This window comes from Meleagris gallopavo, chromosome 5, assembly GCF_000146605.3.
Source record: "Meleagris gallopavo isolate NT-WF06-2002-E0010 breed Aviagen turkey brand Nicholas breeding stock chromosome 5, Turkey_5.1, whole genome shotgun sequence".
Taxonomy (NCBI): domain Eukaryota; kingdom Metazoa; phylum Chordata; class Aves; order Galliformes; family Phasianidae; genus Meleagris; species Meleagris gallopavo.
This window is the reverse complement of record NC_015015.2, coordinates 57,358,621-57,369,488: the sequence shown is the minus strand read 5'-3', so window position 1 is coordinate 57,369,488 and position 10,868 is coordinate 57,358,621.

Sequence of the window (10,868 nt, the reverse complement as noted above, 5' to 3'; positions counted from 1 at the left end):
AGGGCCATGGGGAGAGGGGGAAGTGGTCCCATTCTCTGCATAACCCCTGGCATCCGGATGCTCTTCACGAGCTGCAGTCACACTTCAGTGCCTTTAGAGAGTCATGCTGTTCTTCCCTTCACTGCTCTCCACTGTGGCTGACAGCCCGAGAGGTTACACCAAGCTGCCTGCAGGGTAAGAGCTGGCCAAGCTAGCATTCTCTCTGCTAATTCAGATAGAAACCTATTTACATTAACGAAGTATGGATCTATTCATCCATTTGCAATAAATAAATAAATAAATAAAAAATCTGGAGTCATTTTCGTATGCTTTAAGGGAATAATTGAGTCAATGATTCCATAATAAGAGCTCTGCCCTCTGTTCCACAGAGGGTGTTCTCTCTGGCACACATATCTGCATTTCTGTTTTGAAGAGCTGTGTATGATGTGCCCACACATTACTTACCGAGGGTGCTGTAACTGCCGTGTAGGCTGATGCAAAATGTTCCTTCACCCACCGGTCCCTGCCTGCTTCTGCCTTAAAATGTCATTGAGAAACCAAGCAAGAAGCCACGCTTTTTAGAGAATCTTCTTCCCAGAAGTCCACTCCAGCGTGTGCCTCACTCACCTGCAGGCAGCAGTGGGAACAACTGGGCTAAAAAAGGCGTTGTAGAGCAAAGTGTGTTCTTGTGGTAGGGCTCTGTCTGCTAACAGAGAAGAGGGAGATGGAAGCAGGCATGAGGAAGCTTCACTGCAGTCATCACAAATGCTTTCTTCAACCAGAGTATGCTGAATCAATCTAAACCACAGAATCACAGAATCTCTCAGGTTGGAAAAGACCTCGGACATCATCGAGTCCAACCCCAACCCATCCCCACCCTTGGGGTGAACCAGAAACCACACAGTGCCTCTCTATGTGAGAAGGCAGAGAAGTGGGGGGAATTTGATAAAATGGGGCCACAAAGGGCGTTCTTCCCTCTCGCTCACAACTGTCTCTCATTTTCATGTATTTCTGCTCTCCTCCCATGTCTACAACAGCCCACTTTGAGTAGCCAATACAACACTCCCCAAGAGAAACTGTTTAATTTCCTTGGTAGTGCAATGCGATGCAGTGATAGCGGGGAGGTGATCTGTCACTGCCACGGAGGTGAGCTCCGCTCTTTAGCAAGATCTGTCACTGCTGATGGATTGCATTGCAGTGCCCAACTGCAGCCCCATGAATCTGCTGCCTGCTGCGTGCACGCTGCTTGCCACCATGCCTTCTGCAGCAGCACCTCCTGCTCACAAATGGCATGGTAATGGCAGGCACGTTCATTCCCAGCCCTTACTCATGCAACGCTTGCTGTGTTTTGGGAGAAAATCATTGCAGGATGTACTTCCTCTTCATGAAGACCAGTTTCACCAAATTCAAAGCAGATACGAGCTGCTAGAAACTCTGAGCAGAGAGTGTGCATTATGAAGAGTTTCAGGAGGTATTCCTAGAAAGCCCCAGCACCACGAGCTGGCTCGAAGCTGCCAGAGCTCAGAGCATGACACGCTGCCTTGCACAGCTTGTCACTGCCACGCATGCCCTGGTGTGAGCAGCTGGCCCCGTGCCGACACCACCAGCGAGCTCCCAGAGTGCGGCGGCCAGCAGAGAAAATCCACTCTAATGAAATGCTTCCCTGCAGTAATTGGATTTCCACTGTAAACGAAGTCATTACGCTGCACGTCCTTGCGCTTCTGGAGCTGAGGCAAAGCCAGCGAGCTGCAGCCTTGCTGATGGACCGCTGGCTGCAGTGGGCAGCACAGAGCTGCTGATGTGGAATCGGATCACAGAATCACGGCACGGTTGGGTTGGAAGGGACCCAAAGCCCCACCAGCCCCATCCCTGCCTTGGGCTGTGTGACCCCCAGCTCAGGCTTCCTAGGGCCCATCCGTGGCCTTGGGCACCTCCAGGGATGGGGCAACCAGCCCACGGGGACAACCAGCAATCCCTACAGGGGAAGATTTAAGGTCCCTTCCAACCCAACCATTCTTCAACTCGGTGATTCTACCATCTTATACCCCTGGAATGGTGTTCTGCAATAGGAATCTTCCAAACTGGGCATTTAGAGACCTACAGGTGTAAAAACAACGGGCTGCACACATCCGGCTTTGGTTCAGTTCACCGCTGTGAGCATCTGTTTGCTCAGTGACCCAAGATGCAAAATCATCACACATTCATACAGAAGAACATGGGCTCAGGGAATGCACTTCTAACACTGCCATTTAATTTATGCACAACAATCAGATTAGTAAATGAATATACGCCGAGCCCCATCAGCCCTTGCACTCCATGAATACTTCTCCATTCTTGCATCTGGATGTCTGACAGTTTGTTTACATGAGCACCCAGACGAAAAACTCAAATCGTTTGGCTTAGCATCAAGAGCAGCCTCTAGTTGAGCAGTGGCAGCTCCCAATGAATTTTAATGGGCTGTTAACAATGCACACGTGTTTTGTTGTTGTCAGTGGAAGCGTGTGAAGGGACAGATGACACACACGTGCTGTGCGCTCCTCTTCTGGAGACATGAAGGCTCAGGGGAGACCTCATTGCTCTCTATGGCCACCTGAGAGGTGGTGGTGGTGGTGGTGGTGGTGAGGTGGGGGTTGGCCCCGCTCCCAGGTAACAGTGATGAGAGGTGACAGCCTCAAGTTGTGCCAGGGGAGGGTCAGCTTGGATATTAGGAAGCATTTCTTCTCCAAAAGAGTGGTAATACATTGGAAAGGGCTGCCCAGAGAGGTGGTGCTGCCCCATCCTGCAGACACCAAGGTGAGGGGATGGGCTGTGAGCACTGATGGAGCTGTGGGTGTCTCTGTGCACTGCAGGCAGTGGGACCAGATGGCCTTGAAGGGTCCCTTCCAACTCAAACCATGCTGTGATTCCATGATCTCACCATGTAAATGCTGGAGCCCTGCAGCCCCAGGTGAAGCACAGCCCATGGGTTTGCTGGGGAAGGGCACATTGCTCAGCACAGCAGGCTGGGACACGAGCCCACCCCAAATACCACCACTGCCCCTCTCCTGCCTCCGCCTGCCTGAACCTGAGGGGATTCTAAAAAAATACCGACAGGGTTTGCCACTCATTGATTAAGTGCTATCCTATCACCACCCCTTAGGGCCCATTGCAGGAGCAGACAGGAGAGTCAGTGTGATGCCTGCTGGCTGACGGCCCTGCGGGGGTGCATGCAGAGGCTGGGGAGGAGCAACTGAAAAGGGATTTGCACCTTCCTCTATTTTAGCAGCGCTTTAGTCAGAGCAGCATGTATTCCTTGGGTATTTTGATGTGTTGCTGTTTGGGAGCACGTCTTCTGGGTGCTCATAGCTGGGGTGTGGAGCAGTCCTCTGCATCGTCCCACAGTGCTGTGGGCTTTGAATGAAGGCAAAGTAGTATTTATTCCTTTCTTGGGTAAAGGTTTTTCCTTAAGCAGGTCTCGTTTCCTGCCACTGCTGTGTGAGTCAGGGCACCCTGTACCAATGGAAGGTTCACAGCCGGTTATTTATGTCAGGGTAGATAATTACAGCCGTTAATTGGGCACTAATGAATCGTGTGCCATCCTTGAGCTGCCTTCTCACTGAACCACAGCTGCAGTGGGAGAGGAGGCCCTCACCGTGCTGCTCGGAGCTGAAGAACCTCTCTGATGTGGGATTTAAGAGCCTGTTTTGAAAGCCAACACGAAGGTGTTTGGAGCCATTGGGGGAGGAGATGGGCTGAGCATCCACAGCACTTGGGAAATATTTTCAAAACACAGACCAAATGAGAGCAGCTTGAAAACCTTCCTGGCCCTTTCAAGCCCATAAACCCTAAGTGAAGTGAGCGGGTCAGGATAACCCGGAGCAGAAAACAGCCCAAACTGGGGCACTGTTGGTGTCTGGTGAGCAGAGCAGGGCTGTACTGCTCTTCTCTTACATGGAACACCTCCAGGGATGGTGACCCCACTCCCTGAGCTGTGCCACTGCATCACCACTCTTTCAGAGAAGAAATGTTTTCCAGCATCCAACCTGAACCTCCCCTGGCACTGCTTGAGGCCATCGACTCTTTTTCTAGCAGTTACCTGGGAACAGAGGCCAACCCTCTCTACCTCCTTTCAGGTAGGAATGCTAAATGCAGACTCAGGTGTCCCAAGTGCTTGCTTATTTCAAGGGCTGCACCCACAAGCTGGCCCAGGGGCCAAGCACAGTCCATGAGATCCACCTGGAGATGCCTAAATCCTCTCAGATCTGCCCTGGAGACCCCAGGCAGCACAGCCCAGGATGCAAAGGTTCAGAGCAGCACCTGATACGCAGCTATAAATAGAGAGCTTGCTTCCACCGGGAAGTGGCAGAGCAGCAGAGATGGCTTTGCTCTCCTCGGATGGTGCTAAATTTTCCCCAGCTGAATAGCAAAGAAGACAATGAAGATCTCAGATGCTCGGATCCTATTCTCTGTCTGCCTTCGCTTGGTGATTTTGTCTGCCCACCTCCTGCTCCTCCTCCAGCAAACCTCCACCCACGGGCACAGCTGCAGCATCCTCCAGAGAAGGATGACGAGAGCAGGGGAGAGCTGTGGAGATGCTGCTCCTGCCCTGAGCATCCCTCATCCTGCGAAGCTGGCTCTGCTCCATCCCCAGCTAACTGCCAAGCCCTCACAGGCCCTGCAGGCAAAGCACCTTGGTTCCAACCCAAACCCACTCTGTGCCCCCCCTAGACTTTTCCCCAGTGTGAAGCCCCCAGCCCAGGAGGGCACATATGGGCCCTCTCGTGTCCTCACATGCCCTCACTTTTCCCTCCCCAGCATCTTTCTGTGCCGATCCCTTCTGTGCTCTCAGCACGAGCAGATGTTGGAGCTTTTTAAGCCTGCTGCAGGCAGGATCATTTGATCTTCAGATTTCTGAGTGAAGTCAAGTCAGAGCTGGCAATTTCCTTTCAAATCCATTAAGATCCTGCATAATTTTCAATTCACTCCTCTTTTGTGGCAGATGAATAGAGGAGGGTGTTCTCCATCAAAGACAGTTTATTAAAATGCAAATAAACTTCAGGCTGAAGGTCCATCTGAGCACTGGAAATCATATATATCCAAAAAAAATGCAACTTTTGGTCTCAAGAAGAATTGAAGAGCAGAATATTTTTTTGTGGGGGAGCCAAGATGAGCCACGTCAACAGTGCCCACCTCCTCCTACTGAAGGATCCCCCCTGGCATCACCCAAATGCCAGGCAGCCCGAGCTGCCATTCCCCATACCAGGCGACCTCAGGACTGAGATGGGCATCTCCTCATGCCTTCGGGACCTGACCACATCCAAAGCACCACTGTCCTGATGGGCACAGCAGGGACACGGCTCAGTGGGCGCAGTAGTGATGAGTCAACAGTCGGGCTTGATGATCTTAGTGATCTTTTCCAACCTTAACGATTCTATGACATCCCAAAACGCTCCGGTTTGGCTGCAGAGCATTCCCAAGGGCTTCAGAGTGAACATGCCAATTGATGGGCTCCTGGAGTGCCTGAGCCCCCCAGGCATTGCCCCACAGCACCCCAGTGCCACCTGCTTGGGCTCAGCGAGAGGAGTCCCTCCACATCCCCATCGCACAGAAGGCAGCACTTCTACACTCACAGCCCTGGGAGTTGTAATGCTGGAGGAGCTCGTGGATGCTCTGGAGGAAGGACCTAATTCAGGTGGCTTGGAGCCTGGTCCGGGGCTTCCCCATGCAGGAGAGGTGTGGCTCAGGTTCCTGGCTGTGTCTGCATGGGGCTGCAAAGTCAGATCCCATTACCCGGCCCTATTCTAAAACCTGGGGCAGCTGCAGGCAGAGGGAGCCAGGAGTGGGACCAGAGGAGAGCTGTGCTGCCTGCTGAAGAATTCCTGTCTGCAGGGGTGTCCCCAGGGCTCTGCCTGCCCTGCTGGGGTGTCACTTGTTGATGGATGTGCCTGTGGCCAAAGCCGTGACCAGAATATGTCGAGGTTGCCATGGCAGCAGGAAGAAGGAAAAAAAATGTGAAGAAAGCAGGGAATAGGTATGGGAGTAGTGAGCTTTAAAAAAGGAAGACGAACAAAAAGCCAAGAGCATCCCAATGCCAGCACTGACCTGGTGGAAGTGCCCAATCCCACTGGATCCCCCAGGGTCCCAACTGAGTGCCAGTTCCTAGGGCAGCTGGGCAGCAGCCCTTGAAGCCATCAAATCTCCAGGGGCATCCTGGGCAACGTGGGTGGACACAGAGCAGTCGTGGGAGGAGGAAACCTTAGAGCCTTCATAACACTCTTAGAGCCAGACAGGAGCAGCTCCAGGACATCCATGAGGCCGTCAAAGGGGATTTGTTCCTAATCTTCTTGTGTAAAACCCCACTGTGTGGCCAACACAGCACCCTCCAAAAGAGCAGCATCAGCCCATGCCAGGGAAGTTGCAGTGAGGACAGCTCAGCCCCCAGTGAATCAGTGTCTCAAGTGATGTCACCCAGTAGGTATTTTCTTTCCCAGTCCTCTCCCACACAGATCAACTGTTCATCTGTGCCAGCATCTGCTGCCGTGCCTGAGGTGGGTGGGTGGCTGCACACCTTCCTGCAGCAGGGCTGGTTCTGGAGCCCTCCATGCACAGGGGTGGATGGGTGGATGGTGTTGCTTTGGAAAGGATCACGGAATCAGAGAATGGGCTGAATTGGAAGGCATCCATAAGGATCATTGAGTCCAACTCCTAAGAAGATCCCAAGACTCCTCAGGCCTCAAGAGACAAAAATTGGACTTTTCTGAAGTTAACCTTGGTGGCGGAAGAGCAGGATGTAGCTGTGATGTGTAGGGGAATCATAGAAGCCTAGAATGGCCTGAGTTGCAAAGGACCACAGTGATCATCTAGTTTCAATCCCCTGCTATGTGCAGGATCACCAACCACTGGAGAAGCACTGCTGGATACCTGTGGACATACTTTTGTCTTCAGGCCCCAAACGAGGACAGATGTTGCCCTCTGTGAGCCTACCTGGGAGAATGTGGGTTTCTCTCCATGCCACGTTGTTCCATGAGATGGAAAACGGAATTTTGTCAACCTGATGTGTCTTAGTGAGGATTGGTTCCGGGGCTGGGAAAAAGCCTGGCTCGCTTCTCTCACATCTCCTCAACACTCCCACCCCCTTGGTTCATCTGAATGTGTCACTGCATGGCAACAGGCATGGAACACCCACACCAGGGACTGGGAGCAGCAGTTCTCTGCAGGCAGTGAGTGCAGGACCTACACCTCTGATCCCACGTGAGCCTACAGCCCACCCTCCCCAGCAGCCCAAAGTGGAGCACGGGGTCCCCTTGCTGCTGTCCTTCACTGTGGGACTTGCTGGCTCACTTAGCAGCACCCCAAGCCCACCCAGACCTCCCCAAGGGCTCAGTGGGTCTTTCTGTCCCAGCTGTCTCGCTACCCCATCGACATGGGAAGCGATGCTATGGTGGGTGCTGACACTGGATGCCTTCCGTGAAGGCATCTGCCCCTACACCAGGTTCCCCACGTTTCTTTCCAAGCTTTCCAAGCTCCTTCCCAAAGCTCTGAAGTCCACGTGGTGCTGCCACCTGCACAGGAAGCCTTCCAGAAGCCTGGATTTCACCAAGCCCTGGCTGATGCTTATATAGAGTTGATGGTCAACGGCACCAGTTCCATGAGGGCCGCGTCTGCATTAGCACATAACAGATCAGAGTGATGTGAGCAGCTCTGCTAAGCGCTGGTTATCATGTCAGTGACACAAAGAATGCAGGGAAGCAGGCTGACTACCTAAGTTATGCAAAGTGCCTTACCTGGAGACAACTTTCCCATGCAATTACCTTCGTGTTAAACACTGTTACATAATGATCACAGATTTCAGGTCAAATACTCGGTACGTCACGAAAGCATGGTGTGTTTTGACATTTATGGGAATACTTCTTATTTTTAGTTAGTTTGGTTACCATGGCAGCGTGAAGAAGTCTGCACCAGACGCAGCTATACATTAGATTTTGGCCTCCCACTTGATACATCCAAAAACTTTTAAAGTGATTTTCCTCCAGCTCTGAGCCATAAGCCCCCATGGGTGGAGCGAGGCTGGGAAATGAAATAACCTGCATGCTGCTCTTTAATAATGATGTTCCTGAAGCCCCTCTCTGCATCGAACGGAGGCGCTCATTGGGATATGAAGTTTCATTTGCTTAGGTATCACAGCAAAGCAGACTGCACTGCAGAGGTTCGTAGAGGTGGAGTGGGTTTACATCGTGATGTATGAACTAAAAGCAAGCAGAAATTGTTGGAAAACAGGGATATCACAGAATGGCTTGAGTTGGAAGGGACCCCAAGGATCATCAAGCTCCTGCCAGATCTGCAGGACCGGGGAAAGCTTTGCCAGCAGGGATGTGAGCATGGAGCACGGGGAATGGGTGGCTCCAATGGGTGCTCTGTGCAAGGCAGAGGCAGCGCTGTCTGCAGGGACGCTGCATCTCCAGCCCCGAAAGCTCCTAGCAGAGCCCTCAGCCAGCAGAGAGCGGGGAAGAAGACAGCCAGGCTGTGGGAGGAAGGACAGATTGCTCGGGTGGGATGAGTTCAGTGTTGCTGTTCTCCAAAATGAGTCACAGGTTGAGAAAGTGGGGCATTAATCTCAGGGGAGATGAGTAAGTGGGCAGCACAAAGGCAGCGGTCAAAGGAGCATCACAAATTATCCCCGCAGCTCAGCTCTTCCTGTGTATTAGCAACAGCTAATGAAATCAGAAACTGTCCGATAAAACCTGAAGAAAAACAGGATGGAAATAAATGATGTCACCTCTGAAAGCACTCAGCAAATACAGGATGCTGGTGTGCCACCAGCTTGGATCTCAGTCTGGCTGACTTATCTTCCAAAGTGAATGTCCAGCAAGTGGTGCTGGGAGGTGATGGGGAGATGTTGTCACCATGGTCACTGCCAGCATCTCCAGTGCAAGCCCTGCTTGTTAAAGGAAACGGCCATCAAACACCTGAAATGGTTACGTGTTAATGGTCCTGTTGGTGTTTCTCAGGAGGCCGGGTGACATCAGGTCCTGTAGCACCAAAAGGACACCCAGATCCAGAGCTATTGCTCAGCAGCCAGAGAAGCTTTGTGTCATCGTTTTGGGAACACGGATGGGACAGATGCAGACAGACGCTGCCTGTGATTCAAGCAGCTCCTGACTCAGAGCCACTGAAGTCAGCAGAAAGCCTTTACGTGATGCTGCTGGGCTCGAGAGTCAGCCCCAACCCCACAACTGGCGAATTTCATGGGACCCCATGGATGCTGCTTGCCCAGAATACGTGACACAGTTGTGATGGCACTGATGCCACCACCTATGCATGGAGGAACTCCTCAGGACCACCTGAGTTCAGTGGGATCCAACACCTGCAGTAAGATGCACTTTTCCTTGCAGACCATGAACAGACAGGAGGTGTTTCCAACCTCCAGAACTTCTACATTTCAGAAACAGTGCCACAGGGCCAGAGGTTTCACAGAATCACACAATTACAGAATGGCCCGGGTTGGAAGGGACCTCAAGGATCACGAAGCTCCAACCCCCCAAACCACAGGCAGGGCCACCAACCTCCACATCTCACAGCAGCCCAGGCTGCCCAGGGCCCCATCCAACCTGGCCTTGAACACCTCCAGGGATGGACGGGGCATCCACAGCCTCTCTGGGCAGCTCTTCCAGCACCTCACCACTCTCACAGCAAACAACTTCCCCCTGACATCCAACTGAAATCTGCCCTCCCTCAACTTCAAACCATTTCGCTTGTCCTGCTAGGGGACACCTTTCAGAAGTGGAGGATCTTGTGCTGATAGTCCCTGTTTCAGTGCTGGGAAATTCAGACCTGGGATGCTGTAGGACATCTCAGCAGGCACTTCTGCTGGAGGCCTCGGCACCAAGCTTGGGCTCCATGACCTGGAAGGGTGGAATGAGGATGGGATGTGGAACTAAAGGTCAGGTGTGCATACAGGGACGAATCAACCAGGATTTCTGCTCTCAGCCAAGAGCTCAACTGCTCAGAGTGGCTGAGAGGAAGGAGGACCAGGCTTTATTCATTGAGTACAGGATGAATTGTGAGTTGCCAATGTCTTAAAGAAATAAAAAAAGGCAACTCTCATCCAAGGACTTGTCCACTGAGATGGTTCCAGTAGGCACAGGGAAACACGACACAGAGACCCTGTGCAGAGCTCACTTCTGTCCATGGAGCAGGAATGCCATGCATGGGTGGAAGTGTCCCTCTGGAAGGAGGGGGCCCTGAGCCCACCCACCCTCATTCATCTCTTCGAGGTGTTACAGGAGTGCCATGAAGCCTGCAGAGCTCTCTGTCTCACCTCATTCCTGTTACTTCTTAGCTCCAGCACAGCTCAGAGCCTCACCAATCAACCCAAACTCACCCTCCTGGCTGCCCACTACCTGCACAAAATCCCACCCAGGACCGAGGAGCCCACGCAGCACACAGCAAAGGTGGGAGCAGCCAATTTACCACCTCAGTGATCCACTCTGGGAATCTGCCCCACAGATCAATGTGCTGGGATGATCCCGGCAGATTAATCAGCGACAGGCAGCCTTCAGCATCACATCCTGCTGCTCCTCTCTCTGATCTAAGATGAGAAACCCATCGATTTCCCCAGCCCTGCCTTCCTCGTGTCCTACAGCCCGGCTGGAGGATGCGGTTGGGATGAAGGCTGGGATAAAGGCTGGGATGAAGGCTGGAGGGGATACGGGAGCGCATCCCGACCCCCAACTGCTGCCATTTCCCGATGGGTCTTAGAGACACTGCACCGTCGTGGTTTTTTAGCACGGCCCAGCACCCCGCCGCGCTCCCGGAGATATCTTCACGTTCGATCCCGATTTCTAATCGCCGACACCCGCAGACAAAGCGAACCCTCCAGCAGGCTGCCGGGCTGCAGAAGGGGAGCGGGC